General features: G+C 42.0%; 2 long non-coding RNA genes across 3 annotated transcripts in view; one reads left to right on the top strand and one right to left on the bottom strand.

Moving 5' to 3' along the window:
- Positions 1-9,844: 9,844 nt before the first annotated feature.
- LOC145659101 (uncharacterized) lies at positions 9,845-22,644 on the top strand. Of its 2 annotated transcripts, XR_014125112.1 has the most exons (5): positions 9,845-9,980; positions 12,982-13,105; positions 13,620-13,699; positions 13,877-14,839; positions 17,494-22,644. It is a non-coding gene; the product is annotated as an uncharacterized LOC145659101 (long non-coding RNA). The 2 variants fall into 2 exon arrangements; XR_014125111.1 differs by lacking the exons at positions 13,620-13,699; positions 13,877-14,839.
- A 226-nt stretch (positions 22,645-22,870) lies between these two features.
- LOC113578817 (uncharacterized) overlaps positions 22,871-26,745 on the bottom strand; it is a 6,298-nt gene continuing 2,423 nt past the window's right edge. Inside the window, exons 4-5 of the long non-coding RNA XR_003410798.3 lie at positions 26,137-26,240; positions 22,871-25,944 (exon numbers count right to left, since the gene is read on the bottom strand). This is a non-coding gene — a long non-coding RNA (uncharacterized LOC113578817). The remainder of the gene's footprint in view (positions 25,945-26,136; positions 26,241-26,745) is intronic.

Below are 26,745 nucleotides of genomic sequence, written 5' to 3' on the forward strand. Positions count from 1 at the left end.
CCAGCTCCTTGCACTGCAGTGCCTGCCTTTAATTATGCTTGCCTTGGTGGGGCGAGCTTAAAAACAGGAAGAGCAGGACAGATGAGGAGTCAGGCTCAACAGCGAGACAGTGAGAGACAGAGTGAGACAAAAGGAGAAGAAAGGAGAGAGAAAGCGAGTGGGAAAGAGAGAGAGATAAAGACATACACCCATACACATAAGGGGGGGTAGAGTGAAGAGGAACAGAGAGGGAGAAGGTGGGAGAAAGAGAGAGAGAGAAATCCTTCTAAATCCTTCTAAATTTCTGTTCTTTCTGTGTGCCCAAATTTCATCAGAGCTTCATTTAGATTATGGCTCGTGCTGTGCTGTGTTATACTGTTTATATTGTTTATGACAGAGCTATTCTTTCACAAATCTTTTAACAATAACACACCTTCTTAAGCAAATTTGATTCGAAAATGTAACATGTAGGATGTAGCTCTTGAGCACGAAAGCTTAAGAAGCTATTTTGTGTGGTGAGTAGTCACGCCTAAAATGAGCTGCTATTTTCATGTGTGTTACCGCCACCCAAACCACAACCACCACCACTACCACCCTGCCTCGAGGCATGATTCACGATTCATAGGCATAAAAAATCTTCAACAACCATAACTGTTACATTTTTATCGGCAAAAATGAGAACCGGCATAAGTGGACGTGTTACTATTAAAAATACCAGAACATAAATTTTACAGGACTTACAAGCTTCATCTTGTATGTAGACGTGTAGACGCCAATATTTCAGCAGTCTTCTGCTGAACAAGATTGTTGATTATGTACATATTGTAGAACATTCTACAGCCTGAGGATGGTAGAAGAATGTTCTGTGTCTTGACATTTATCATAACAGTGCTTGAGTGTGAATTATTACTCGCTTATACAATATAAAGTTAGACAATTTTGTCATGAATTAGCAGATATCTGAGTATAATGTCAATAAACATGCATCAGTGTATGTGATAGTACATGTATCGAAGCTTTGCCTGGAGTGGAGATTCACTGAATAATATAAATTATACACAGGATGAGCCATCAAATATCCTGTGCCAAACCATTAGGGTTTCACAAGGGGCCCAGTTCACTCACTTCACTCATAATAATCCACTACCTTGTATGCCCTTCACAGAGGACATCAGATAGGCACCTCCCTTCATGTGTGTTTCGCTGAATTAAGCCCTCATCACCCCTGGAAGTTGCAACTGTGGTATGGCATCCCCCTCTAAGTTAACTTTTAAATCACAGTCATAATTTACTGAACCTCTTTAAACATAAACCCACACTGGCCTTCCTGGTGACTAAGGCTGTACCCATCGCCACTGACACCATTAGTTGTTGCTCAGTGCCACCAGTACCATATGGACTTTGCACACTATCAGCACATATTGAAATAACCTCAATATATTTACCCATTGAGCTGCCCACTACACCACCAATCATTCCCCAATACCAGATCCCTACTGGCCTCCCCGGTGACTAAGGCCTTACTCGGCCCCTCTGGCACTGTAATGCATGCACAGTGCCACCTGTTCCATCTGGATATCCCATTCTAGAGATGACAATGACATGACATGAAGATCTACTCACCTGCCCAGTCCTCCATGTACCTGAGACACCGAAAAAAACCTCGACCACTCCATCTTTTTACTGCATTTCCCTAGCTAACCTGTGATCTCCTCATCCACAGTCACTGGCTGGCCCTGTCAGATACTTCAGATAATTCCTTCAGAGCTACCATTAGCTTACAGCCTCTAAAACCAAATGCCACAAGCAGGAAAGTGGCAGACTTACCTACAAATCCCCTACACCGACCTCTACCAGCCTTAAATACACCTGCCACCCACGTTCTCTCACCTCCGCCGCCAAATCTGCATATTTCAGCTTTTTCCTTTCAAATACTTCGACTGCATCCTCAAATGGAATTTTGAAATAATCGTTTCCTTTCAGAGTAGAACACCATATCCAGCATCAGCATAGTTATTGCAATGCACTATGGGAGCTGTATTTTTCTTGCTGTACCTATTACCAATTTCCAATTCCATGCCCTAACCCATCTACTGATATTTATAGCCTGCTCTCTCTCTCTCCACTACACAGGCACTTACGTACAATCTAATTGCTCTACTACTGACATTAATGGAAGAAGAGTTAACCTCTGTGTACTTATTACATATTACTATTATATATGATTATGCCTCTGTGTGCCCCTGCAACACACTACCCTTACATGTCAATAAAATATGCTTCAATGTCCTAACCCCGACACATAATTTATAGCTAAAGTCTTCAGTTACTCACTGTCCAAGGTTTTTCAGAGCTGGAAGGACAGCATAAGTCATTGCAAGCCAAAACTGAATGTAATATATTATATAAACTAATATATAAATCATTTTGTAACATTTTTTGAAAACAGCATATTGGTGAATGGATCAAAACATGATATGTAACTTAGTCAATTAGTGACCATAGTAAGGGTATTTTTGGCATTTTGGTTAAAAATAATTTTAACATGTTTGCTTCATAATTGGAAAATACTTGATTCTTATATGTATGTGATTTTAAATACAGGTTTTGGTCTGCAATGACTGCAATGACATGAGAATTACACCACCTCAAAGCTGAGAAGTCTGGCAAAACTGATTCCTTATATTGCTTTCCCCCAGTCAGAACTTTAAACACAAACTGTTAATTAGCCAACACTTAAAAGGTTTATTATGTATGTGTTATATTTAATAATATTTTAGGACTGGTATTCTTATCAACCTAAATGGCACAGATCACAGCAAACCGTGTGCACACTTCTTTTTTTTTTTTTTTTTCATGAGTAATGACATGGTTGAACAAAAGGTGGCACTGTGGGACTAAACACAGCGCTTTGTTTCTATTGTCCTGTACTGTCAGTTCCTGACATGGCACGTTGCCAGACTCTGACCGTATCAGTGTTATTCTCTGTTCTGTCTTAGTGGTGACAGAGCTGTCAGCCTGATGCCATGTGTATAGGGTGACATGAAGACAACTAGGTGTCTAGCTGTGCACATACATATACACACAGACAGAGAGAGCGAAAGAGAGACAAAAATACAGTGAGAGAGAGAGAGAGAGAGAGAGAGAGAGAGAGAGAGAGTAGATTTACAGTCACTTATTTAAAACATGATCACATCAGAAGTGGTTAAAGGTCTGGAGGGAAATATGTTATGCGTCACATTTTATACTTCACTCTGGAACCATTATCTCCAGGAAGGAATTTAAACTGAATCCTCTCACATTCAAAACATTACAATCCTCAAATTTGCTTAAACAACTCTTTTTGTCTTTCTTAAGCTACCTAAGTGGATTTCACACTGCTTTATTAGCAGTGGAGCTAATTCACTTGTTTAGTGACTCACAGTGGTGAAGCAAAGGCACTTGCTGTGGGGATCCTCGCAGTACGTTTATAAATTATAGGACTTTTTAAACAGAGCAGCGTCTTGCATCTAAGGTAATGTGTAATTACAGGAGCTCTCTAATCATTCGTTTATTAACCCCCGAGGTCGCTCGTTCAGGGTTACGTGTTTACTTATCTAAGTATGCCCTGCCCATCCTACTGAAGCCACTGATGCCAATGTCTCTGCAAAACACCACACCCAAGCTGTCAGTGCACTGGGTGTCAGAGTTGCTAAAACCCGTCTTCTCTGCAGTGCTCTATCTGTGAAGGTTAACAACTCACATGGCACCTTGGGCAGCTGTTGGAAAACGTATGTTTTACTGTCATTCTTATCTGCACAGCTGTCTAAAGCGTCATCAGAATTTTGCAAACACTAATGCATGGAAAAAGTGTAATGGAACCACAGCCTGTATGTCTTTCGGAATAACTACTATTGCCCTCTGTAGATAAGAATCAATAGCTTGTTTATCTGGGACCTCGTTACAAGGTGCTTTACATTGCAGAGTTCATGGAGGGAAATCCACCTCCCTTCTGCCTATATGGCACATGTTTGAACAGGACGCTCTTATCTGGTGCAATACAGAGCCTGAGATAACCTCCCAAAGGAGAATGTGGTCTGCTGAGGCTCACTCTTAACAAGGCTCAAGTGTGATAACATGCAGTATATGAACAGTTTGAACTAATTACATCAAAGAAGTCACTGCAGCTTTTTAACACGAGCTCCTCCCTAGTTGTAGATTACATCACTAGGTAATAACAGAAATTTACAGTTTTAATTTGATGCCACCTTACTAATGGAGAATCAAGGAAAACATGACGACCTCAGGCCCTAAACCATTAAGGTTTGTAACAAAAACGAGTGGCAAAAGATTGTTTGTGTATCACCAAAAAGCTGGATCCCATACTACCCCAAAGGACTTTAAAGTCACTTGAAAGTTGCTGGAAAAACCATTTGCATCAAAAATGTGTGCACACGACAGAGCTTGTTCTCATAGAAATCAATCAACACCTTTGAATTCCTAAGGTACCACAGGCTAATGTTCTTAAATATGTCAGTTATTTTTATTTATATCACATACAAGACAATAACAATAACAATAAAAACATTTTCATAGTTGCAGTGAAAGAATTAAAGGCTGACTGTCACGTTTTCTGAGAAGCCTAAAGATAATTTCAACCCAGATTCATGTTTTCATTCTGTCATTTATCTATTCATTCCATATTCATTCATTTGTTCAGTAGTCATTCATTCACACTTCAAATGCACACAGCTTTCAAATATTGCGCGGTATACAAACATGCACTTTAGATGAGAAATCAACCAGGTGCAAAAATGACTCACACTTTCAATATGAGTCAATATGTTGTATAAAATATTGCTTGCATATTCCCAAGAGTCCTCCAGCTATTTGTCACTAAACATTTTCTAAAGGCAGGAAACATGGGAATACACACACACACACACACACACACACACACACACACAGTACTAAACAACACATCATATTATATTTGGCCTAATGCTTCTCTCTTGCTTTCAGTCTGAGTCATCCCTCTGCCATCTCCCTGTTTCCCTCCAATCATTCTGTACAGCCTGTACTTACCCAGTTTAGCCAGCCCTGCTTCTGACTCCTACTGTGCACTACACAAAGCCTAGTCTGTCCTATTTTGAACTGGCAACACTCAAATTTTTATTAAGCGGATTTTATGGATTATACACGTCATTAAAAATGACTGCCTCCTTCACTATCTCTGGCTACCTAGTCAAGAGTTGGGTATGTTAGCAGTAGTCTTACAGAGTTGTCGTGGCCGGTGAGATTCTGTGGACGCATATTAAACTGGTTTTAACAAGTCGATTTTTGTTTTTACATAACAGCTGTACAGGAAAAGTGCCCGATGTTAATTTGGGTCATACTTTACTGCGTTTGTGAGGGATGAGACAAATAGCTTCTGCATTACTACATTTCCAGCAGATGGCAGTAGTGCAATTCTTGAATCCCTTAATTCGACTTAAATGAAACCAACTAAACTCGCAGATCAGTAAGCTGTATAAAAGAGAATACGTTGTCTGCCCACTGTCGATCTCATGAGCTGCAATCATCTTCCACACTGGACGTTTCACTGTATTCTCACCTCTCGTGGGCTGTAGTAGTGTCACACGCCACTCACATATATTGAGATTTGCTTATTAACGCAGCTCGCATCAGTCGGTTTGGCTGATATGTAACGGCGTAATGGGGTGTGTAGCTTGGTTACGAGTCCCTCCGTGACTGCTGCAGGACAGCTGCGGTGTAACAGCCGCACGTCGTTCACAACTCAGTGCCCACTCCCACCCACCATTACGGAGCTCTCGCAGAGAACATGCTTTTCATCCCAAGCCTTCTGCCTTCAGTAATGATGAATGATTCCCCCCCCCCCCCGTCTCTCTCTCTCTGTCTCTCTCTCTCTCTCCTCCCTCAAAGGAGGGCAGTTGAAGTAAGCTATCATCACATATGTACTGGAGTGAAAATGGATTTGAAAAAAAAAAGAAACCTCACATAGCTTTCAAAGTGGAGACGTTTATTTCAGAGTCCGCATGCTGTACATGCGAGAGCGCCCTGCCGCTAGAAGGGCAGAAGGGCAGAGGGCAACGCGTCCCTGGCAGAGGGAGTGTTCTCCTGACGACTTTACTGACATTTAGCCACAGCGGCTGCAATCGCAACAAGATGTTTGTGCCACTCTCCTCACACAGCGCCAGAAACTCGCCCATGTAGAGTGGTGCTGGTGAAAATATGCTCCGTAATTTCGTCCATTTGCATAGGAGACAACGAAATAATCATTTGTACTTCGGGGCATTAGCGGTTACCTGCGCAGTCCAGCTTCGTGTTTGCAGATGTTGCGTAACACATATCCAGTGTAGGCACAAAACCAAAAAGCAGAGGATTTGTTTTGTATTGTTAAATTATTCAGATAAATGGCGCAGGTGTGTTTGCATGAATAAATCGATAAAACAAGGTAGATTAAATTACGCACAATCAGAGGGGCCAGCTTCTTAGTGAGGAGGATTTTCCTTTTAGATTTTAGCGATGTTGGCAACACCATTAGCTACTTTATAGAAGCAGTGACCCTTTCATGTCATGTTGAGTATTGCATGCAAATTTTTGCAGTAGCGTATTTCAGATATTTGTCAGGTTTTTTTCTTCACAATGATTAAGGCGTACCTTCGCGCACGAGTATGCACACAGTATAAAACAACAAATCATATTTGGCGTAGTGCTTCTCCACTTTGCCTTCTGAGTTATTATAATTCTCCGCTGTGCATGATTCGTATCCCCCCTATGTCCATTAGAGTGTACTGGGCTTGTTCCGAGAGCCGAGCGGTAGAGGCCCGGTTTTGGGTTAGATAAAGTGTGCGATCATTCGAGCATCGCTGCACTCCGTCTCGGTTAAACGGCCCACAGAGCGCAGCAGAATTTCAAACACGTACTTATCTGGCCTAACGGCAGCCTCGGCCCTGTAAATAATTAATGCAGGTGTCCGGATGGGCCTCAGCTTCTGTCCTGAGAACTTAAATATATCTCGGCGCGAATACGATGTTTTGAGACCATTCCTCTCGCCCTCATTTCTCGTGCCAGCACAAGTAGGACTATTAATGTCGAAAGACTCGAGCAACGTAAATGTTTGTTTCTAGTTACAGCAGAGAAAATAAAGGGTGGCCATTAGCGAATGGGCCATGATTGGTGTATTTCATCACTGGGCTTGCGATAAACCATTTGTTTTTTTGTGGAAAAACGCGCTTTCGGATCGGAGGTAGGTTTTAATAGCTTCGGTTTGTCGTGATAATTTACTTGTTTATGCACCGCCTGTGCCAGTGAGCGGCCTTTTAGCAGGTCAGAGTGCGCTGCAAAACACTGATGAGAAATGAGAGACGCTGACTTCATTACAAAACCTTGTCAAAAACATTGCTCTCAAGGTAGTAAAGTCAGCCCGAACGCATGCTCCGCCTGCATTATTCAGCGGTGTTTAAATAGAAGCACATTTTGTTATTCTGTTTATTAAATATTACATTATTATCGGTTAATGCAGTCCATTGTAAAGTACCATTATCATTAATTACAGTAGGAGGTGCACACGTTATTATGTCAAATAAAAACAGCAGTTTTCAGGTATACACCACTTTCCTATAGACTGCGTGGCGGTTGTCGTATATGCAAACTAGACAGGGTTACTATTCAGTTATGATCATTAGCCTATAACCTAATGGAACACATTGATTTCTAAATAGCTACAAAGAAGGGAAACATAAAGGGGGTATAGTTTTACTTTTGTAATTTTAATTGCCTTCGGGTCATTCGATTTGTACTATTAATCATTTCTACTGAAATGCAACAATAAATTGAATAGTTAAGCACAAGGTTAGCCTTAATTGATGTCTAAAAATCCCACAGCAGTGGTAGGAGGCGACCAAAAATTTTACATCGATGTTCAGGGTTTAGGAGGAATATAGATATGCTATTGTAGTCTTTGCAGCTTCGGGGTTACGTAATCCTGAGCGAAGGTGGCTGGCAGCTCATCCGCTTGAGCGGCGTAAAAGGGCTGAGAACTCGACCGACTCGTGGCTTGCGCTTCATAAATGCGTGCGCGTGTTGGAGATGCATGCGCAGCTGCGGTGCACAGCCCGAGGGTGACGTCACGGCAGCGCTATCCGGCGCTATCATCTCGAGGTGAGACTCGCGAGGGTTGACCTTGCCTCTGAGTAAGACAGATAACGCTGCGGTTTGGATGGGACAGATAGCAAGCACTCGGCTGCACTTTTTTTTTCCAGAGCCGGGGTCAATTGTGTGACACCGTTACGATGGAGCGCCGGTGTCCAAATCGACATTTTGTCTACTCCAGTCTGGTTAAGTTGTAAAGGGCTCGTTAGTTAGCTTATCAATTGAATGAAAGGGGTGGTAGCTGTGATTAAAATTGTGATCCCCGTCCCATGTCTCTCTTGGGCGTTTTACTCATCGGTAATCACGTGGAGAAAGCACTCCTGGTCATCGAAGCTGCCTCGGCTGCTGGTGTGTAGATACCGTGCCGTCACGGGAGGACGCATCGATTAGCTGTCCCAGAGCCCATTCGGTAGAGGATCTCTGCCCTTTACAGATAGAGTGAGTTGCAGATAACTCAACCTCGGAGTCACAGAGAGCTTCCCAGATGAAGGGAGCAGCTCATGAGAATGTTTTAAGGTTATATGTTTTGAGACTCAGGGACCTCATTATGTGAATTAATAGTTCCTCAAGGTTAACTGTACAATCTTTTTTAGGAAGCAATTAATGATTGGAACAGAAAGACATTGAATGAACGCTGTTTTTTTGTTTTTTTTTAGGAGAGTTTTACCTATTTATCAAAATGGTGATCACTAGCAACTGATATGAAACATCACAAGTTAATCAACCTGTAATGCAGATTCTACACATTATTCATAATGTATGTGAGGAAAGAGATTAAAAAAAACCCCACAAAATGATTCGTCTTCACTTTGTCCTCTGTCCAGTTGCATTATCTACAAATCATACACACCCTAAAAGACTTCTTTCCTCCGCACGTGGGATGGCCTGACCCAAGGGTCTTTGAAAATCTTTTAAAAGGCTTGCATTAAGCATGACACAGACCAGCAACTCCAGACTTTCTTGACAGCTTCTCAGATAGGCAAAAGATTCAGGGGAAATTGCCAGTGTCTGTACCAGACAAAGGTCAGCCACACATGATCATTTTGTTCAACCAAACAAATGGAATTGTAGTTAAAAAAAGACTCTTGTGTGATGCATGATTGTTTGGGTTAGATTTAGTGTGGGCCCAAATTTATTTTATGGTAATGTTCACCACAAATTTCTGGTCAAATTAAGTGCTGATGGATAGCAGTACAAACCTGCCTGGCTCCTCCTCGGTTGTGTGTTTCACTAGATGAAAATGACTGACATTTTACTAGATTTCAGTTCAGTGGTGCAGTGACTTGCCACAAGATCAATGCCATGTGACTACAAGCTTGCTCCCTGGCTCGGGTGGGAGGGAGTGCCGTCTAACCCTGCTGCGGCCATCGTCCTGTGACCCATTCACCCAGGCTGGGTGCTCACTGAAACAAGTGCTTTTGATCCAGGACATAGTTGCCCTGTTCTCCGCTGTGATAGACTTAAAGGAGTCATTATCACCAGGCCAAACTGCAGTTGCACATCCAAGACATGGCTGAGAATCCAGACCACCCCAGAACTCTCCTGAAATTATGTTTTTCTTGGCTATATGAGATTTGGCACCTCCTCTCTCCCTACCCCGTGGCGTTGACAGTGGAGATAACTACATATCGATGTAGGGGGACGTAGTTAATGATTATGAGAGCAGACACAGTACTATATGCATACGCGCCCATCCAGGGCTGCCAGAGGGCGCAGGGCAACTCCCGTGACCATTTGTGAAGCGTGCTTCACCTGGATCTGCACTCCTGCAGCTATAAATCAGAATCACAGGATTGGCCAAGAGAATGTCTCATAGAACCCACTAATAACCCAGAGAGCACTGAGAGGTAAGATGATAATACTGGCCAGCTTTCCACCAATAAGTTATCTGTGACATTTTGAAGACAAACGTCTTATACTGTTCAGATTATTTTGCTTTATTTTTTTGTGTAAAAGTATATGCTGTAATCTGTATGGATGCTGTGTCTTGAATTGATGTGTTTCACAAAGAAAAAGTATTGTGTGAGTATGTGTGTGTGTGTGTGTTTGAATTTGTGCGAGTGTGTGTGCATGTGTGTGTGTGTTTGTGTGCTTGTGCATATGTGTGTGTTTCAGCATTGAGCCCATAGGGGACAGGCCTCTGCACAGTGATGGCAGATGTCTGTTGGGCTAGAGTGTGTGTGTGTGTGTGTGTGTGTGTGTTTGTGTGTGTGCTTGTGGCTGTTACTATAAGACAAGGTTATGCTGGGGCTAGTGGTACATTTAATGAACATTAAACTCCCCCCCACAAGTGATCCTCCTGGACAAATAGAGTGACTCAGCAGAGGGAGACAGCTGCATAATGAGCTCTGATTTTGTTTTCTAACAGCACTACAGTATACATGAACACACAGGCACTCTTCTTCCTATCGCTGTTTTTTTTCTGATTCTCTCTCCTCCTGGTGGGCTACAACAGTGCACAGTTTAATGTTTAGTGTTTCCTCTGCTCCAGAGCATTTGAGCTGAATTGGGCTTCAGAAGGGTTTGGTAGTTAACTGCTGAGTAGTACCAGTTGTGGATAAAGATGGCCCAATAGACCTCAAAGGGAACAGGCCTGAACTCTGTCAGCCTGACCTCATGGAAGATAACAGGTCCTTACAGGTTTGGGATCGATACTGTCACTGTCACAGTATGACCTCGCTGGTGGAACGTTCTAAACTCAGAAACACTTGGCAGCTTCACGGCCAGTTGGGAGCGGTTTGCACAAGCCCAGTCACTCAGGGGCTTTTATTTAATAATCAAACCCTGATCTGGGACCTATGACACAGTCATACGCAGGAGAAAAAAAAAAGAAGCAGAGGACTCAGCTAGAGAATGCTGATCACCATGAGCCAGCAAACAAGCCTACACACATAAGAAGCTACATTTAAACTGCGTTTAAACTCTGCCTACAGGTTAGTGCTTCCACTGACCCTGATGTACTGACAAGTTGGTATGACGAATACTCATTCTTCACAGTGTGTGTGTGCGTGTGTGTGTGTGTGTGTGTGTGCGCTGTCATCCTTTAAATCTATACAGTTTCAGGCCAAAGGGCAGGTCCATTCATCAACTCATTCACACAGCTCACCAAAATCTGCTGCATATGATAGAAAATATGCAGGAGCAGCACATCTTTCTGCACCTTCACTATGATGAAGGTAAAAAAAGAAAAAGCAAGCCAGACGTAAGACGAGATCGGGGCAGACGGACGACCTTAAACCCGAGATTGTGAAAGAGAACCGTTTTTGTTACGATTCATTATTAAGCATAAGAAAACACTTGGCACAGATATAAAGAAAGTGGAGATCAGGATTTCTTTTGGCAGCTGGAAAAAATATGTGCCTTATATTAGAAACGCAAGGTGCAACGCATACGAGAGAAGCCATCTGCAATGTGTGTTTTGCTTCAGCTTCCCCCCAGATCTGTCCTTATCGTTGCCATCATTGTCTGTTACCTCAGCACATGCTCTGTGGCATGGAACTAATGATCGTGGTTTATGTAAGCGGCATGGAGACCTGGGCACTGGCACGCACCGCTGCTAGAGGCTAGGGGAGGATAACGAAGCTGCGCCCAGTGGTTAACTAGATACTAGCTCCTAACTGCAGCAGCCGGTTAATTGGTCGTTTCTAGGGAATGTTTTGCTCGTGGTTTGTCTCCCCTTTCGTCTGTTTTGATCTCAGTTTTTTGTGTAGCTGCATATGTTATATTTAAGGTGTAATTGGCTGTGTTCTGTACACCTTTGTATGATTAGAATCACAAATGGCCAAATACTGTTTATTCCATTAGTGTTGTAAAACTCATTTTTACTGTTTTGTAGTTGCCTATAAAGCTACAGTGTAGCCTGCGCATCCCCATTTGTCTCGTTGAAACTAGATAAAGTGCACCGCGGTGAGTGCCGTGCATGCCTTAAGTGTTTCTAATGCTCTTGTGATGTTCTCCTAACTTGGTGCTATCAGATCTATAACAAACGCAGTATTATTTTGGAAATTAAAGTGTTATTAAAAATACAATGAATTTTTTAGAGTGTGAATGTTTTAGAGGGATCATTGTGGCACCAGTCAAGAGGATTCTTCAGGTGGTACTTAATAAGAAGTGTGACGAATATTACTCTGCACACGTTTAGACTTGCACCACATGGAAATGCATTTAAACTGAAGGTGTTTAATTTCACCCAGTCATGCCACGTGGGGCTCGTGAGACGATCCCGGGTATCAACAGTCCAGATAGCACTTTAGTCCGCCTCGTGCCAGCCACGCGCACAGGCCAGGAAACCTTTAACTCACCAGCTGTATTGTTCTCTGAAGGTCAGTGGCATTGGAGTGAAGAGAGAAGAGAATGAGATGACATGGTAGAGGGACCGCACGTAGAGAACGACCAAGCCGGTTCACCGCACATGCATTTACCGGACGTTAGGACCATGGCTTAGACGTGATATGGTGCTCAGGGAGCTCAAACCCACTCTAAAGGTCGTGCTGTTGTATTTGTTTGAGTAAATAGCTGAAATACCATTAAGCAGACCTCATAAAGCACATGATCCGCAGTTTCTGTTTTGCAGCTTAGAAGGAGCGTTCCTTTTAATGTTGTTTTTACTGGCAATGTTGAAAACAACTTTTTTCGAAAGTCTAACTGATTACATCATGTGACTTTGCAGTCCTTCTAGAGGTTTCAAAGGACTGGCTAATTAGAACAAAAATCTGTACTACAATGATTTGAGAAATTACTGCTATCTTTTAAGGGGGTATTTTCACTTAGTGTACCACATATATCTCAGTAATGATATATCCCTATAACAAATCCCAAATTCCTCTTTCTTGTTGCTCTCACCTGTAGTCATGGTTACAGTTTTCATAATGCCTGGCATTGACGCTACTAGGAACTGTGGAAGAATGGAGTAGAAGTTGACTGATATTGATGCACAATCTTAAACCACAGCAGCCGTGCACAGCAGCCAGAGGTAACATGACAAATTCTTATTACTTTGTGTCCTAATCTATTACTAACGCACAGCTAAATTACATCACTGTGGCAGCATGTTTAGTTGCTCGCCAAACAGAGCTGTCCTTTTACAGTTCATAAACCCACTTGAGGGTCAGGCTGCCCTTTTAAAAACTAGAAAGCTAAATAATGTTCCCCCGATATACATTGGCTGTAATTTACTGAGGCAGAGATGGCTCTGGATTGATTGTATTTGGGCTTACAGAGTCAGCTGAAAGGGTTGAGTGTGCAGTGAAAACCTGGTTTTAATTAGAAAAGGATGATGGTTGGTGAGAACGCAATGGATGAGGCTTGGGAAGGCGGAGATTTGAGCTTGGATCAAAGGAAAGATGAGGGATGACAAATATCCAAAGGGCCAGAGCCGGCTGGAATTCAGCGGGTAGATGGCCTATCCCCAAGGAGACGGATGGGGGGAGGGTTTCCATCCATCCATCTGAATGCTTTCCTTTGCTCCCCTTCTCTTTTGCACCAAGGAACAGTTCAAGCCTGGAAAATGAAAAACAGGTGGAGGTTACCAGCACGGCTCTTTGTGCGGGGCTGATAGCCTATGCAGGTGATTGTCTTTGCAAACGTGTTTTCCCGTGTTCACTTTTGTTGTGTATTGGGGCAGACAGCGAAGTAACCATCCTGGCATCCTCCAAACAATATGAACGCTTCGTCGACATGTGGCTTATGGCTAAGAGCAGCACTCATCCCGTCCTGTCCCCTTACATGTTTGCCCGTTTCTCAGCACCATCAGGTGCCTGCTGAACCTGGCCATGGTGGCAGGAAGTGGGAGCTATAGGGGCTTTGTCCTACACCAAGAATGGGCAGCACTTTCCCTGTGTTTGGGAAGCCTTCCCAGCTCCCACTGTTCAGCACTCTGGGGCTCGCTGTGTGCTCTCTCCAGCCAACCCCCAAGGCTCTTCTGGCGAGACTTGACTGCGTTTTCGAACTGCTGGAGAACCCGCAGCATGGATGAAGGCAGAGCCGCTGGATCATACAGTAATGTGACAGATGATGGGGTCTATCATTTGTTGGCTGTTTGCACAGGCAAATGGCATTTCAGATGGGATTAAGAATGTGGAATTGAATTTTGGCATGCTTACTCATTTTCATTATTTGATTACTACGCAGAGTGCAGGGTATGTGTGATACAGGTATGTTCCTAGTTGAGTTCTATGGTACAGTTTGTTTTCCTATTAAACTCTTATGGCTGAACACTCATCAGACATTAGGATAACAAACAAATTATTTTTACTGAACATGGGGGTTAAGATTTCGTGAAGATCTTTTAGGATATGGGATAACCTGCATCTCTGAGCCACTCCAAATCACATACTGTGAGAACATTTCTGACATACTTCCTGTTTGCAGCTTTGTCTGATTGGTGCCAGTGGACCTTCTGGAAGTAGCCGAGCAGTGGGGGAGATAAACGAATACCTATCTGCCTGCCCTAGTTCTTAAACAAGACCATATGAACAAAAGACATCTGGTCCACCAGAGTGAACATGAACATTTGGCTGCAGTTCCTAGAAGTTTATATGAGTTTTGGGGAGTACTGCTATTGCAAATGTTAAGTCTTGATTTCTTATTCTTTGCAATTGTTTGAGCTCTGTGAAGCTGTGGAGAAGTATGTGTATATGCTAATGGTTCAATAATATATGTTCCTGGTTAAATGGGCGTTTCAAGTACAGCATGGCAGTGACATTGTGTACGTGAGTAGGACATTTCTTAACTCAGTTCCTATGGAGATACTGTAGTGAGAATGCTGTTTGGTGTAAAATGAACATAGAGTACCACTGACTGAGGGAAAAGCATGACATAAAACAGGTACCTCACACCTACACAAAAAGAGTCTGCAGAGTTAAATCTGTCACATCAATAATCTTGTAAATGCTGCATTATGCCATAAATCCGTGATCCTAACAGTGTCTTTTTCAGTATTAGATCTTAATGCACAGAAACATCAGGAATCTCACTCTCTCAGCCTCTCACACGGCTTCAAAATGGGCTTGTTTAATTCTCAGAAGACTTTTTGTGGCACTGGCTTGAGGCTAACACAAGACTCTTAAAAACCTTTTAAGAGCGTAATTGCTTGAGCGAACGAACAGCGCAAGGGAAATGAGAAGACCCAAGTCAGCCATTTCAATTGGAGCCACATTGTGTATGGTTCCTCGTCAGCATCACTGTATCTCAGCAGGAAGTGTAATTTTGGAAGCGTTGTAACAGATTGCACTGTCACATTGCTGCTTTCCCAATATCCGGGCCCAGCTGGCGGCGTGCCATCTTCCTTTACTTCCAAAGCTGGAGTGTTCCAGTGAAAAGCTCCAGTGAAATTGCTTTTGCTGAAACCATTTGAAACCATTTTCCCCAAACCAGAATGCAACATACATGCCTAGTTACTATAAGATAAGGACTGAAAACCACACGACAAAACAATACATTTTTACAAGCTTCTAGGAGGTTTTTTTTTCCCCGCATGGCGATCAGGTGGTTTTTGATTTGGTGACACACCTGAGAACTGGTATCATATTACAAATTCCACCTTTTTTGAACTAGTGCATTGCTAATATATTCTGAAACTGAGAAATGAAGTGACCGTTTTGGATAATGGGGAGATTTTATTGAACAGGAAGTAATAATGGCTGCAGCTGCCCATTGAAGACGTAATAAATCACGTCAGACAGAGTGACTTATCATTATGGTTAAATCATTACAGCTGGCAGTGTATTATTGCTATATCTTTACAACCAGCCAAATGTATGTTTCCTTATGCAGGCGTACTGCGTGCATGCACGCATTTACACTTTGGAAAAAAGAACAAGCAACACAAATGTTTTATAATAAGTATATTTGTGACATATGTGTACATTTATATGTATGTTTATGAGTTTGTGCATAAGACAAGGGTTCTGAAGTAGTAATACTACGTAAGCTAAGGTATTCAGCATACAATAGGGATAGGTCATATTTCCAGCATATTTTATTCTGTGCACTATAGACCATCACCTTCCCCACTGTGAACACACCCACTCACACATACACACACATTTTGAGATAATTGGCTTTTTTTTCAGCAGAAGTGAGTGCAGTCACTGCTGCCTACAAACTGGCAAAGGCACATTCTTGCACCTTTTACAGTGACTCAGCTTATGCCTATAACGTATGCCACACTTATGCTGTCATATGGGCATTAAGAGGATTCCTTATTGCTGACAACAGGCCTGTTACCCACTTAAATGAAATCCAAGAACTACTATCAGCCATTCATGAATCTGAGCAGCTAGCAAAAGTGAAATGTTCAGCTCACAAAATTGGAACTGACTTCAATAATGCAGCAGATCAAGCAGCTAAAATGGCAGCAAAACATGGAGAGTTTTTAAAAATGATTTCAAGAAGTGAAAACCAAACCCCTTCATCTTACCCTGACTTGTCCATCCCGGGATTGATAGCTTTACAGCAAGCAGCCATCCCTGAAGAAAGATCTATGTGTTTGCAAAGGGGGGGGGGGGGCTATGACAAACAATCAGATCTTTTCAAAGTACTTTGACAGGGAAAGCGCTAGCGCCTGCCCAACTACTGCCTTTTTGTGCAGAGTGGCTCACGGGGTAACCCACTCTCACAGGGTAACCCACTCTCACAGGGTAACCCACCATAAAGGAGGGAAATGAGGTGAATCATCATGGAGGAAGACCGGTTTTCACCCGATTTATAACCCATGATTGATAATTTTATCACTAACTGCAATATTTGCAAAAAGCACAATTTGTGCCAGGCATTTCAGCCCCAAATAGGCTATATTCCAAGCCTATCAGGCCCATTTAAACACATTTACATGGACTTTATTGGCATGCTGGAAAGAAAAAAGAGGAGAAGGTACTGCCTCATGGTGGTAAACAGATTCACTAGATGGATAGAAGCCTTTCCATCCAACCACAGTGATGCACAGACAGTTGCTCAGTGCTTAGCAAGGGAGATTATCCAGAGATTTATTATTTACTTCCATTTAGTAAATAATGTGATTAGCTGTCTGACAAAACAACTAAGTATTAAACACAAGCTCTTCAGTGTGTACGACTCACAATCAGTGGGAATGGTGGAGAAAGCAAATGGGAAAATCAAATCCAAACAGGTGAAACATGCCAAGACACTGGATTGAACTGGGTAGCCTCATTACCCCTTGTCCTGATGGGTATGTGGTGATCAAGAAATCATAGCACACATCCAACATCACATGAAATGTTCACTGGAAGACCAATGCTGATTCCTTACGCACATCTGAGTAATTGCACCAACGGTTGGACCAATTGGAGACTCGGCCAGAATACAGAACCAATTTCTATACACCAATCTCTGTATCACCAGGTGAAGGAAATCAATTTACCCCACAAAGAACCAGTGAAACCTGACAGCCTGACGAAGATGGGTGACTGAGTCTACGCGAAGGTGCACAAGCGGCGCAAGAGGCGGAAGAAACCAAGGGTCCAGTGAAAAGTAATCCTAGCAACAGCTACAGTGGTTAAAGTAAAAGGATCCAACTCATGGAATCAGCCACTGTAATCCATCTGAAGAGTCTGGTAGGTTTGTGAATGAGGTAATTGAACTCGTCCACTTCTGTCATCCACCTCTTGTTAGGAGTTTTCATCTCTGCTCATGTTATCTAGAAATTACACCATTTATAACTAGAGATTATGGGATATAAGCAAATTATGAGTTACACTAGGCATTTTACATAGGAATTCTGTAAACTCCGAATTGGGTTTTGGATTAAATACAATTACTGAACATATAAAGTAAATTGTTAACAGAAATCTTGGGTTCCAGGTCTCAAATGTCCTCTAATGTACAACATAAACAGATGTTTATGTTAAGCAGGTTTGCAATTGTTCCATGTATGAATTATTCAAGCATATCCTTTTCAGAACATTCTTTAAGAATATATGCTTAGAAGTGTAAAACAATGATCTCTTCTGTTTTTAGGGGTTTCTTTTCAGGACATTCAACCCAATCTGCAATGTTTCCTCCACAAAACCTACTGTACAAATTGCGAGATCTGTTTTTCATTAGGTCTGAGCCCTACCGAATGAAGGCTGTATGCAGGTGGCTTTGATCCAGTTTTTTTGTTTTGTTAGATGCAGGACCTCTACTTTGAATGTAAATTTAATTGCAATTTACAATGCATGTTTCTGTTATAGATTTGTTGTAGAATGCTCATTATAAGCAATCCCTCCAGGAGTTAAGAGCTTAAAATTTATAGGCCTTCTGGAAACCATCCAACTTTAATTTTCTTTAAGTGTGTTTATTTATTTATTTATTTATTAACGTGATGGCAAAAAGAGGTTTTGCCATCCCTTCCTCACACTATTGTTGTGGGTGGTACCAGGCAGGACACACCACATCCCTGGTTTTTCAACAGCCTGAAGATAATTCTCAAAAGATTCAGTCTGAAAGGTTTGTACTGCTGGACAACACACAGCACAACCTCAAACTCCCACTAAAATGGATTTTCAGGATCCACTAAAAGGGTTTCTGGTTATAACAGAGACCCAAGTCTCTGCTAGAGTGTCTTGCATGTCATGAGTTCCTGCCCACTTAAGATGTGGTGAATCTGTCAAGTTTTGCAAGCACTCCACTGCAGTGACTGAATTTTATGTTCAGCCATTCTTGTATGAAGAAAGTGAGCTGCCTTAGAGATTAGAGTATTTCCCTCTTTTCCCTGAAGTATGTGTTTATTGTTGTAGTTCCTTAGAGAGGGTGGCGGCTTGTAATATGGGATTGAATAAACAATAATATCTCCTGCTGTGTAATAACACATCCCTTTATTAATTGCAACACCTTTTTAGTCCAGTATATAAAAACATGACAAGCAAAATGTTGCCTGTCCACAACTTTGCCTTCATTGTAACCTCAGTGTTTATTTTTCTCTTTCTGGCTTTAATGGTCCCATGGGAGCAGAATTCATTGGCTTGGCCACAATCACTTTCTATAACCTGAAAGTGGAGCCACGGGCACGGGCATTGTTTTGGTCGTCTGCAGCTTCGGTTGTGTTTAGCCATTGGTTGTGTGTTTGTTTCCAGGACATCATTCTTCTCAGCCATTCTCCTCAGTGCATACTGGTAATTACAGCTGCTGATCTGTGGATGCCTAATAAACAGCTCGTTGAAATTCTTTAAGGATGGAAACCTCAATGATCCAGCTCCAGCACCAAACCCAGCTACAGTCCCAGTCCTAGCACCAGCTACAGCCCCAGCCCAACTACAGTCCCAGTCCCAGACCCAGTCCCAGCTACATCCCCAAACCCAGCTACAGTCCCAGCCCCAGCCCCAGCTACAGCCCCAGCCCAACTACAGTCCCAGTCCCAGACCCAGTCCCAGCTACATCCCCAAACCCAGCTACAGTCCCAGCCCCAGCCCCAGCTACAGCCCCAGCCCAACTACAATCCCAGTCCCAGACCCAGTCCCAGCTACATCCCCAAACCCAGCTACAGTCCCAGCTCCAGCCCCAGCTCAAGCTACAGCCCAAGTCCCAGCTACAGCCTCGGTCCCAGTCCCACAACTGGTCAAAATAGCAAAAAAAAATGTTCAGACTTTGAATAATGCCAACCCCCCCCCCCCCAAAAAAAAAAACAACCATGGTCATATTTGTTTTTAATCACAGTACTAATGCTGCAGCGGCTTCACTCAAGCTGGAGAAGGCGCTGCAGCATTTCTTTGCTATTTTGACCACTTGTCATTTAAATGCTCTAAATGACAAGATTTAGAAATGTCAGTCGTATATAGACTAAAACATCTCAACTACATTTGTCTACCTATCTTTGGACATTTGCAGTGATATCTTTTATATATATATATATATATATATATAAACTGATGACATGTACATGTCTTGATTGGGTTGCTTGTATTGAATTGCCTGCTGGGTCTTTATGTGCTACTTTTTGCCCGAGGGATCATGCAATTCTGCATGTACTCCAGTTCCTGGCATGCACAGAGAGAAGCATAAAAAGCTTTAATCTCAGGTCGTGACAGTATCCGTGAGGTTCAGATCATCTGTCTTGGCTTCCGAGGCTGCTTCTGGATTTAGTGGACTTTCTATGTCACTGGCTGACAAGGTACACATTCACTCCTGACATTAACCGTCTGGTGATGGCTGTTAGAAAGCTGTAAATAACCTTGAGGCTGCATCCTCTGTTGGGATATACATTTAGATAAATTTACAGCTTCTAGGATTTCTGCGAAGAGAACATAGAATGCTACCTGAAACACTGGGTCATACCGAGAAGGCCAGTTCATTTCAAAGTTTCAAATGGGGTTATCTGGTATGTGGATATTCAGGAAACCATGTTAGCTGACCCATCAGCATGGTGGTCTGGCCAGGATTTCCCTTTAAATGTTTATACGGTATAAGGATATGAGTCCTCATTCATATGCCGCAAGAAGCCTGATAAGGTAGGGGGCGTAACCTGCCGAGACCTGGATCTGAATGTGACAGTATTGTTAATGAGCCATAAGCTAAATGCTCTGTGAATACATTAATACATTAGCGCGGCACAGTTCTCATCGCAAATGCAGCTCAGCCAGAAGGGCCCACCGCGGTGTTCGCCTGCTCAAGTGTCTGCAATAATGATGATCTCGTTGTACTTCATCTTGTAAATGCCGACATTTTCAACTAGAGCTGCAAGAAACCTGTAAAAAAACGTGACTCTCCTTCTCTCTAATCCGGCTCCTGAAGTAATTGGATAATGGGACATCTCCGGTGCTACAGCAAGGAAAACCCTGAACACTGGTGTATTATGGCCCATCAGGAGTATGGCGTAAAACCACGGTAGACTCTAAGCTGTGTAGATAAAACTGACAATAAACTTCTCTTCTATGACAGTAGCACAAGGTTTCTTCAACATTTGACTTAAATTTCATGCCTAGCCAGATTTCTCTCATACCGACAAGGTTGGTTTACATTAGCATGTTTGAATGTGGTAAAGCTGGTAAGCTTTCAAACATATCAAACATATCAATGTCAAAATAATGCGAAATGTAATTTGGTTCAGTTAGTTCAAGGCAGCGTGGCCAGCACTTCCAGCTCAAGCCAGAGACCTAGCCAGCATTTTTTCCTGAATGCCGTGAACACAAGCACCTCTGTGCTATTTTTTTCCTCCTCAGGAGTTAGTTCGGCTCTGTGCACCAGTTCGCTGACCATTTCTTAATCCTTGGGCTGTTGATCTTTAATGAAGCTACAGGGGAATTGTTTTTACGGTTAATGTACAATTTCAGAACTACGTTCTATCGTGCCATAGTATGCAGCCATCATTAATGCGTTTTATACTTGAACATTTTCAGAGATGAGACTGACCTGACAGGCTTTATAGTCGCTTCCAAGCACTTTTCAGTTCTGAGTTTGCTTTTTCAGAACTCTTCACATACTTGGCACAACAGCACTCTAAGTGGACCAAACCATAAATAATACTTTCCTTGCACAAAACACAAAATTCATTCAGGGAAGCTAGTTTCCAAAATCTTGCATTTGTTATCCATTCAGTCTCAACTTCCAGCAAAACTGCATTTCTAGTTCTAGTTCTAGAGTTACATTTGAAAATTATTACACTCCAAAATGTAACATGAAAATGCCCAAAATTGTGACTTCACAACAATACATTGGTTCCTGGCAAAGCATCAAGCCAGAATGAGGCACTGCAACATTGTTCCTGTTGAAAGACTCAAAACAAGGAACACAAGCACCAGTGCCCAGGTAAGACGTCTGCTTCTGTCAGTGTTGGTGTGCACAAAATGTAGGACGGAGCAGGAAACAGCTCTCATAGGACAAAGGATACAGCCATATTGTTCTCATAAACATCTGCTCTATGCTTTCAGCGAGTTCTTTCAGCGAGTCGTGGAACTAGAGGCCAGCCTCATCCTCCTGTGCAAGAAGCTGGCTTCAATATGGCCAGAATAGCGACGGACACAGTGTTCCAGGACAGCAAAGAAGCAGCATCTGTGAGCAGTCTCATATGCTGGATTGTTGATACACAAATTCCGAGTCAGGCCGTACAACACAAAACACCTGACGAAGGATTCTGTGCCTGGATGGCGCCTGAGTAGGAAAGTGGGTAGTTGCGACCACACATGCAAACCTTTGTGATTGTGAGGGATAATTGTCCAGTCCAGGGCTGTCACAGAACGGTCTGCAGCCCATCCATGGATAATGTCTTTTCCTTCGTCAATACTAGCCATTCTTTAATCCTACAGAGGAATGTGTTTACTCATGGATTTGGAAAGTTGACGATCCTGTCCAAATGATAAAAGACATAAACATTTAATTTACCTGTGGTGTTTTTTTTTTCAGTTTTGTAATAGGTTTTTTGACAAAAGCAACCTTTCAACATGATCAACTAAAACATTTACAACACTAAACACTAAACTATTATGCAAATGATTATTTACTACTAACATATTACTATTAACATCGTAAACATAAAGTAGTAGTCCAATGAAATGGTGATGGTTGCTAGTGATTTTTAGATATGACTTCATTTTGATGTTAGACAAAACTAGGACTGGTGTTTCAATATATATATATATATATATATATATATATATATATATATATATATATATATATATATATATATATATATATATAGATATATATTGTACATGCTTGCGGTGTAGTTGTTTAGGCATGTTTATAGTTGGGTTGTTTACACGTCTGCGGCGTTTTTGGTGGTTGTAGGGAAGGGTAGCGCATTTTGAACATTTTGGGCACCTGCATGTGTGTGGAGAGAATAGTATTTACAAGTTTTGAAAACGTGAATTCAGAATAAAGAAATGCTTGTTAGCAATTTTAAAAAGTATGCTGGAGGCTTAATGCTCCGCAAATACAAGACCAATTCTACTCTTTACTGGATAAAGCGATTCCAGACGGAACAAACAAATAGCCTGCGCTAAACAGCTAGTCCAAAAAACTCCTTTTTTTCTATTTGGAGTGAATGATCATGTTGATGGAGTCTTGTGCCTGGGGAAGTTTTCCAGTAATCATAGTACATAAAACCACTCTGTCACTCCGAGACAATGATTAACTGTTTCTTCCCCCCAGCCTCTACGTTTTTTTGTTTTTTCGGAGAAGCTTCGGGTCGTTTTCAGGATACAGATTGGGCTTGTAGCTTCATGAAAGGCAGTGCTATTCCTTCTAACTGAAACATCACTTGTCGCCCGCACCTGAGAAATGTGATTACAGGCAATGTTTTGGGTCCTACAAGGATCTTCCAGACTAATGTTTCCCCTACACCATGGAAAGGATCGGGGATTCGAGCTAACTAAACATTGCCCACGGCTCTTCAGTCGATAGCCATCTCCACGCAACCTGTCATTTTAATTAGTGCTTCGCTGACTCGGCGAGCTTTCCCGTTTCGAAATATAGCTGGATTCCGATTCGCTCTTTTTTAAACTTGTGTAAATCAAATCCGTATTGACCCGGTGGTGCTGAGGGCTTAAGAGGCGCTGGCACAAATCGATATCCCCCACATCTGAGATGGGATTCAGCTACCCCCGCTCCTCCCGTCTGTCACGGCAATGCTCCGCCGCTTTCCACCGTACAAAAACTCGCCCTGCAATTAACGCCCTCGCTGCCGATTGTGACCGAGTGTTTTCACGTTATTCTTCCCAAAGTGTTTTATAAAGATCAATTGCTGCGTATTGATTACGCCCAGAGCCACGTTTCCCGAACTGCGGTTCACTGTTTAGAAGAGATTGTGTAGGTAAAAACAACACGGCGAGCTATTCGCGCTGCAGTGACTAACACCGCAGGCACGCTACAGCTGTCAGCTGGCGCTACCGATGGTCCCCTTTGTTCCTATACAGCTGCGCTTAGACACAGAGGTGGAGAGCACGACTACAACGCTCTACTTTTCAGTACCATTTTTATTATTATCGGTACCAGTTTTATTATAATTCACTCTATGAGCAAATGACAAAGGACATCTGTAAGTCGCTCTGAATAAGAGCGTCTGCCAAATACCGTAAATGTAAATGCATTATAGATAACTTGATTATTTACACCTTTAGAAACATTCCACCACGATGAAAAGAAATGGGTTCTATTTTTTATTTATCCAACACTTTGTCATTTTCAGATTTGTTTTTACACAAAAATGACTCGGATTTTTGTGCCATAGGCCATATATAATTCGCGCTCAGATTCAACAGGTCTATTGTATATAGGTATACTGTAGAATGTATATCTTAGCCTAGGACTAATGAATTATTGGATGAAGGGCTTCCATCTTTAAATGAGTAATATTAGATTAAGGTAATTCTAATTTTACTTATGCATTTGTGTACTTCATCACATCTTAACTGCACTGTTTAGACACAGCATGCCTGCTTCAAATATGAGCATGAATTATGAGGTCTGATATCACTACTGATAAATTGTAAGATGATTTATTGGTTCTGTGAATGGCCTGCCTGTAATTTCCATACCCTGTTTTACAGTAAGGCACACTATGAAACTGCTTAGAAATCACTCCTGCATTCATGTAGTTACCATGTAAAGGCACCAAAGATGTTAATTAAAATTCAACACTGGCCCATAAAATATTTCTCTAGGGAAGTGAAACACCCTTTGGCATGTAAGACAGGTGGGCTGTTCTACAGCACTCCTGCCACAAATGGGCTTTTATGGAATCTAGAGATGGGGCAGTACAGTTTTAATGTCAAGACCCACATCAGTGTTTAATTAGCAAGTGTTTGCCTTGGAAACGAGGCTCTGGTGTGGAGCGTTTGACTCTGTTACTGACTGTCAGATATGAGGTAGGAGAGTTTTCCGCCTGTTCATTGGTGATGCCATTCCTAGATGTAGAAAGTTTCCCTCAGAAAAATCCCAGTCCTTGGAGTTAAGTCACGTACATGCGTCCACTGTGGCATCTATTAGGCTGTTTTTTAAAAATCTTTGGCTGAATTAAATGTACTCACTTTGTCCAATTATATAAAGGAGCTTGTCGGTCAAAGCTGTGCAATGTCTGTGACGCACAATGATCAAGACAAACCTTTTCAATTGTTTGCTGTTAGAATAGTGGAAAATGGAATAGCTCGTATTAGAAACATGATATTTCAAAAATATATATGGAGGCTCATTAGGTCTACACTTTAGCTTATTATCAAGGATTACACACTGTTCAAACGGCTGCACACCATTTTAAATCATTTTGACGACAACCTCAAAGGGTAGGAAGTCAACTGGTAAACATACAAAACATCAGAGTTTTGAGCAATTGAATTAATTATCAATGCTGTTGGGTTTCATCTAAAAAAAACCACTAAATATGGTTCATTAAGATAATAATTTTAGTTCTAGTTTTAAGTAAATCTATTCCATTGAAAACGAAACATAACAATGTTTAATATGAAAACTGAAGCCTTTTTTTGTTTCTATTATCTGATTGGTCCAGATTTGGCATGACTGTGATGTTGATATGCTGATGAACTCTCCTCCTGCATCAGTGTTTTAAGTGAAAAGAGACTCTGCTCTGGAGTCAATAACATCCCTGCTACCTCACAACTCCGCTTCTTTATTAGCTGTTAGTGCAGTTTAAAGTGTATGTGTGTAGGTGAGAGAGAAAGAGTGAGATCGAGAGAGAGAGAGAGAGAGAGAGAGAGAGAGAGTGAAAGAGGGAGCTAGAAAAAGCACATTAGTTCCTAATCTGGCAAAGGTCTGATGGCTGGGTCTTGACAGGCAAGTGTTGCATTAGCTTGCCGATAGCTGTAGATAAAGTGGGGGGGTGGGTCTCTGAGAACAGAAACTCGATCCATCAAAGCTTCCTCACTGGAAGAAGAAGAAAAAAAATGCTTTTAATAAACACTTATGGTCAGGAGTTCCGCGAGAGCTGCACTACACAATGGCTGCCTTTTCTGTGTGTGCGATCTCTCAGTGATTTGTAGCAGGACCATTCATCTCTATAATCAATAGAATCCTCATTAACGTTCCACTGAACTCCTGATCACCTGGTTCACTTACAGTATAGGTTGGCATTTGAAGAGTCCTGACCATGATGAAATGTCGGGAGAGTGATAGAAGAAAGGACTGTAATGCAGTGAATACACTTATCTTATTAACAGAACCTGCAAAGTAAACAAAACGGAAGTATTTTCGTGTTTACAAAATCAGAAGAACAGCATGGTAAGAGTTTGCAGTATTGCACCAAATCAGCTGTTATAATGGCATTAAATGTTGAGTGTTAATTATATGGTGAGCTGTGAGCTGAAAAACTACCTTTCTTTTTACGCTAGTCAGAGCAACACCAATTACCATTTGTGAAAGAGTCTGTTTGTTATCCAATGCATGTACATGACATATTTTTAAATCATGGGAAATCACATTCCAGGAGATGTCTGAAACAATAATCACTTAAGCTAGGCACTTCAAATAAGCCAAATGACCTACCTGAATTACCTACCCACCCACACACACACACACACACACACACACACACACACACACACACATACACTTCCTCCCATTGCTCAAGATCATTACTGTAAAAAGGCCAAATGACTCACCTGCATTAACTCTACACACGCATGCATGCACGCACATGAGTGCGCTCGCACGCACACACACAGACAC

The sequence above is a fragment of the Electrophorus electricus genome, chromosome 1 (assembly GCF_041902795.1).
Source record: "Electrophorus electricus isolate QZ-2024a chromosome 1, ASM4190279v1, whole genome shotgun sequence".
Lineage (NCBI taxonomy): Eukaryota > Metazoa > Chordata > Actinopteri > Gymnotiformes > Gymnotidae > Electrophorus > Electrophorus electricus.